Genomic DNA, 6,000 nt, shown 5'->3' with positions numbered 1-6,000 from the left:
GCCGGGCCGGACCAGGCCCCTCCCCTCCGCTCGCCCTCGGGCCGGGCCGGGCCCCTGTCTGTCCTCACACGCCTGGCGGGGCCGGACCAGGCCCCAGACGGCCCGCGGGCCCGCCCGGGGTCCTCCTCACTCACGACTCGGGCCGGCCCGGGCCCTCCTCACACTCGGGCCGGGCGGGGGCGGGCCTAAGGGAGTTGGGGGAATCCGCTCCGGGCTCCGGGCCTCCCCCCCCCGGAGGGGGCCTCTACTTATGGGGGGGGGAGTGGAGGTGGAAGCGAAGGAAGGCGGCGGAGGGCAGACGATGGTGAAGACAGGGGTGGGGGGGCCGAGGCGGCCCGGGATCGCCGTGCTCGCTCGCCCTCTCGTTCTCCGCGGGGGCCGGAGGGGCGCACGAGGGAGGGCGCGCCGTGCGCTGGGGTCTCGGGACGGCGGCGGCGGCGGCTGCGCGGGGGGAGGGGCGGAGGAGGAGAGCGAGAGCGCCTCGCGCCGCGGGAGCAACAGAGCAGAGAAGGAGGGAGGGAGGGAGGGAGGGAGAGGAGGAGGGGCGCGCGCCGGGAGGGGGGCGGCTCGCGGCGACAGCGGCCCGGTGCGCGTGCGCGCGCCCCTCCCTCCCTCCTTCCCTCCCCCCCCCCCCGCCCTCCTCGCTGTGCTCTGCTCTACTCTGCTCCTGCCTGCTCGCTTCTCCACTCCCCCCTCCAACCCCCACCCCCAACCCCGGCCAGGCCCCACGGTGGCTGCGCTTTGTGACGCTTGCGCGTGTCCCCCACCCTTAAAGAGCCAAGCGGAGGTGGGGATCAAGGGCGGGTCGCAGAGGATTACTTTGGGCCCTAAGTGACGGTTGTGCGGCTGGACGCCGCGGTTCCAGAGGCGTGTCCCGGAAGGAACCTCAGCTCCTAAGGCTCTCAGCACTAGCGCCCAGTGTGTCCCCTGGCCTCCGCAACCTTCCTGTGAGGAGCCCTGGTCCTCCGCATGCACCCCTCGGTGACACCCAGGCTGTGGTCCTTACACTTAGTAGTGCTTCAGTAGGTTGTGTCTCCCACCTCAGGGGAGGCAGTCTCCCAAAGGAAAGCTAGAGAAAAGCAGGCAAGCTCCCGCTTCCTTTTACCGAGAGTAAGTAGTAGGTTGTGTAGAAAGCGGAGAGAACTAATGTTGAGCCCGATTACGGGGCTTCCATGAGATTTGGGGAAGAGCGCTGGCTATAACTTAGTCTACTTCTTTGCAAAATATTGATGTTGGCCTAGTGTGGCCTTGGAAGGGGACAAAAGCAAAATGATCAGTGTGAGGCCAACCTGGTCTACTTAAGTAGTTCCTTACCAGTCAGTACTACATAATGAGACCCTCTCTCTAAAAACAGACGGCTGCGGTGGAGCTTTTTAACTCTACGGATCTACCTGGCCGTGGCGTGGCTAGGGAGACACAGTCTTCAGTTCCTGGATTAGAATACTCTAGGATTGTTTGCTATAATGGTGGCACATACTTTTGATTCCAGCACTTGATAGGCAGAGACAGTCTGATTGTGAATTCAAAGATAGCCTGGTCTACATAGCAATTTCCAGGCAGCCAGAGCTACATAGAGACCCTGTCTTTAAGAAAGAAAGAAAAAGAAACAAAGAAACAGAGAAAGAAAAAAGAAACAAAGACCTCAGAACACCGAGACAAGTTCCAACCCAAACATTTTGGGTTCAGAAAGCTTCATTCTAACTCCTTACTTGATCAGATTCTGTGAAAGAAGATTAAATACACCTAACGCCAGGAATGGTAATGGTTAAATTAAATCTACAGCTTATAAGACTTTTTTTTTACAGAAGTTTTAGGTTTACAGAAACAGTAAAGTTCTCATGTACTTAGCACCCAGTTTCCTGATTACAACATCTTCCACAGTTTAGAGCAATTACTATGATTTATAAACCTACTGACAGCTCAGCATGATGCTACATGCTTTCAATCCCAAGGTTCTGGAGGCTGAAGCAGAAGGAGCCTGATTTACAAAAGAACCTGTCTTAAAATACAAGTGGGTGAGGTGTGGTGGGGCACATCTTCAGTCCCAGCACTCCGGAGGCAGAAGCTGGCAGAATTCTGTGAGTTCGAGGCCAGCATGGCCTACAAATCGAGTCCAGGACAGCCAGGGTTGTTAGACAGGGAAACTGTCTTCAAAAGCAAAACAAAACAAAACAAGAAAAAAAAAAACAACCCAAGTGGTGCTGCTGCTCACCTGCAATCCCAGCGCTCTGGGATTAGAGACAAGAGGATCTAGGACAGCCTGGACTGGACAAGACCCTGTCTCAAAAACAAGGAGCCTGTGAGAAGTCTCAGCAGATAAAAGAAACTGCTGTTAAGCCTGATAACAGAGGAGTCCCAGCATCATGGCAGGAGTAAAAAACTAACTCCCACAAGTTGTCCTCAGACCTACACCCAGTGCTTCCTGGGACACACACTAAATAAATACGTACATAATGTAATTTTAAATTGTTTAAATATTTTAGATGTATTTTATTTTGTGTACACACACACACAGACACACCTGCATGTTTTTGCCTGATGTGTGTCTATGTTACACATTCAAGCCTAGGGGCTGGAAAGATGACCAGTGGTTAAGAGCATGTACCTCTCTTCGTAAAGGATCTGAGTTCAAGTCCCAGCACCCACATCAGATCACAAGCACGTACAACTCTAGCTCTCGGGAACCTGATGTTCTCGGCCTCTGTGGACACCTACACTCACAGGCACTAACCTATACAAAGATACACACTTACACTTTTTTTTTTTTAAATATAACAGAGGAGGACACTGGAGAAATGGTTCAGCTTTCCCGTTCTTGCAAAGGACCTGGATTCAGTTCCCAGCATTCACATGGCGACTCCAAACCACTTGTAACTCCACCAACAAGGAAATCCAACACCCTTTTCTCGCTTCCACGGGAACTGTATACACATGGTACACAAACATTCAAGTTTTACCAGACAGGGTTTCTTCTCTCTATAGCCTTAGCCATCCTGGAACTTGCTCTATAGACCAGGAATTTGCTTACCTCTGCCTCCCCAGTGCTACAATTAAAGGCCTGTGGCAACATTGCCCTGCTTTGAAAGATTTAAATACAAAAAAACCAAAACAAATGTTTCCATTTCTACTGCCCTCTTTTTCTTTAAGCAGTGGGCTCGTTAGTGGCAGATGCCAATATGCAGGTCTCCACAAAGACCCTGGAGGTTGAGCCCAATGCCACCATCATCAGGGTCACAATCCAAGATAAGGAATGCACCCAGTACCACCAGCAGCAGCTGAGGTTCGATACCAAGCAGCTGGAGGGTGGCCACATCTTGTCAGACTACCATATCCAGAAAGTGTTCCCCCTGTGCCTGTGGGGTGGCGTCATAGAGCTGGCCGTTTGCCAGCTCACACAGAACAACATCTGGGACAACATGATCTGAACAAATGCTACTCATTCCTGCACCCAGGTACAGGGCAGGCTACTGTCACCAGAAGTTGCACCCATAACAACCTGTACCCAAAAAGGTGGTCAACTCAAACAGGGCCTGCTTGGCCGGTGACCCCGAACTTAATGACGTTCCCCATCCATCTCCTGAAAACACAGACATGCTAATCTGCTGCATTACTGCGACATGAAGATCAGATTTATTCATATTTTCCTTTCTTTTTACCTATGTCATTTTTCTATTTTGCATCCTATCTTTTTTGTTTGGTTGGGGTTTTTTTCTTTGTTTTTTCAAGATGGGGTTTCTCTGTGTAGTCCTGACTGTCTTGGCTGTAGACTAGGCTGGCCTCAAACTCACAAAGATCTATCTACCTCTGCCTCCCAAGTGCTGGGGTTAAAGATTTGCACCATCCACTCTTTTTTACTCTATATGTGTGGTGTGCCCTGTATGTGACAGTCAGAGACAACTTTCTTGGGTATCCACCATCCTCCATCATGTGAGTCTCGGGGATCAAACTCAGTCATCAGACTTGGGTATTAAGCTATCTTTTGCTGGTCCTCTTCTTTACTTTGGGGGTGGGGGCAGGATTTTACTATATAGCCAAGACTGACTTCAATTAGCCGTCTCTGCCTCAGTCTCCACAATGTTTGATTATTATAAGAGTAGGCCACTACACTTATCTAGACCAAGAATTTAGTAGAAAAAACTTCAAAATTGGGATTTGAAATGTTTTTCTCATAAGAAAGACTATTTGGGGTATTTTATTTTGGGGTTTTTTTGTGAAAGGGAATGATCACAGAGGTAAAATACCATGTACATCACATCATACCAAGGGCATAGAGCAGAGCATGATTAGCCTTGTTGATGTTGACCTTGGTCACCTGGCTAAAGTAGTATGTCAAGTCTTTCCACTGTAAAGTTACTCTGCTTCCCCACCCCTTCTTTACTGTGTTGTTTGGAAGGAAGTCACTGTACAAAAATCCACTTAATGAGGCATTTATTTATTTATAGACAGGTTATGTTTTTGCCATATAGTCCAAGCTGGCTTATAACTCAGTATGTAACCCAATTGACTTAAGACTTATGAGCCTTCTGTCTCTGCCTGTCTAATTCTGGAATTACAGGCATGTACCAAGCCTAACTTTTTTCCTCCATAGCTGAGACCTCAGTACTTGAAAACATCATTCCTTCATCCCAAGGTCATCTTTAGTTCTATAGTTAAAACCAGCCAGGGTGACATAAGACCCTGTCTAAAACATTTTTTTAAAAGGATAATTGACAGGCTCCCAATTTTGTCTAGGTCATGAGACCAAGTTCTACCACTAGAATTAGAACTCCCCTCAAGGAAGGAGAATATTCTAATTAAAGCATCCTCCCCTCCCAAAATGATGACATATGCCTAGTTCTAGCTTCCTCTCCTCCACTATTCAATTTAAGGACAGGAAGATTGTTGACCTAGAAACCTGGGAGATGATGTTGACACCTTTAATAGCACAGCTGTGAGTAGACAAATAGGCAGAAAGATCACCTTCAAAGCATTTCACCCACATACAGTCACCATAGCCCCACCCTGACCTATAGGATTATAGATCCCTCGACTAACCCATTGAAATATCTGCCTGCATTCCTGGGCTCAAGTCAATTTGCAAACTCATACAGTAGGTATCTGCTCTGGGCACGGCCCTAAATTGGAAAGCTGGCATCTTCCTGTCTTACTGAGTTTTATACACAGGTCTATCCATTGTAAATACAGAGCTGCTGCCCCACCTAACTTGTTAGTCTAGCCAGTCAAAACATCCTTCAGGAAATTGCAACTGTTTCTTATTCACCTCTATCTCAATAAGAGCATGGCATCTGATACAAAGTAGATACTTGAGCATTTGGATACTTTGTTGCTTTTTGTTTGTTTGTTTGTTTGTTTTTCGAGACAGGGTTTCTCTGTGTAGCCCTGGCTGTCCTGGAACTCATTCTGTAGACCAGGCTGGCCACAAACTCAGAAATCCACCTGCCTCTGCCTCCCAAGTGCTGGGATTAAAGGCGTGGGCCACCACGCCCGGTTTATGTCATTTATTTATTTTGTGTAGAGAATTACATATAACACTAGAGTGGGGTGTGGAGGTCAGAGATCAACTTGCTGGAATAGATTATCACCTTGCATGATGTGAATCTGCTAGAACTCCAGTGGGATTTGGGAATCAGTGCCTTTAACCCTTTGAGCCACTTAGCAGCCTCTGTTGTTTATTTGCTTGTTTTTCGAGGTGGGGTCTTCTCTTGTAGTTCATGTTACATAAGTATTTGTTTTGAAAAGCAACCAAGTTTGGTGGCATAGTCTGTAATTTTAGCAGTGCTGAATGGGAAGGCTGAAGCAGCAGGTCCAGAATGTGGGTAGCTACAGAAGCAGGAGAAACACCTTGAGCTGAGTTAGAGCTATCTAAGGAGGATCAGATCAACCACGGCTACACAGCAAGATTATGTCTCAAAACACACACACACACACACACACACACAGAGAGAGAGAGAGAGAGAGAGAGAGAGAGAGAGAGAGAGAGAGCGCACCAGAGCCAAGAAG

This window comes from Mus musculus, chromosome 4, assembly GCF_000001635.26.
Source record: "Mus musculus strain C57BL/6J chromosome 4, GRCm38.p6 C57BL/6J".
NCBI classification, from domain to species: domain Eukaryota; kingdom Metazoa; phylum Chordata; class Mammalia; order Rodentia; family Muridae; genus Mus; species Mus musculus.
This window is presented reverse-complemented; position numbering follows the sequence as displayed.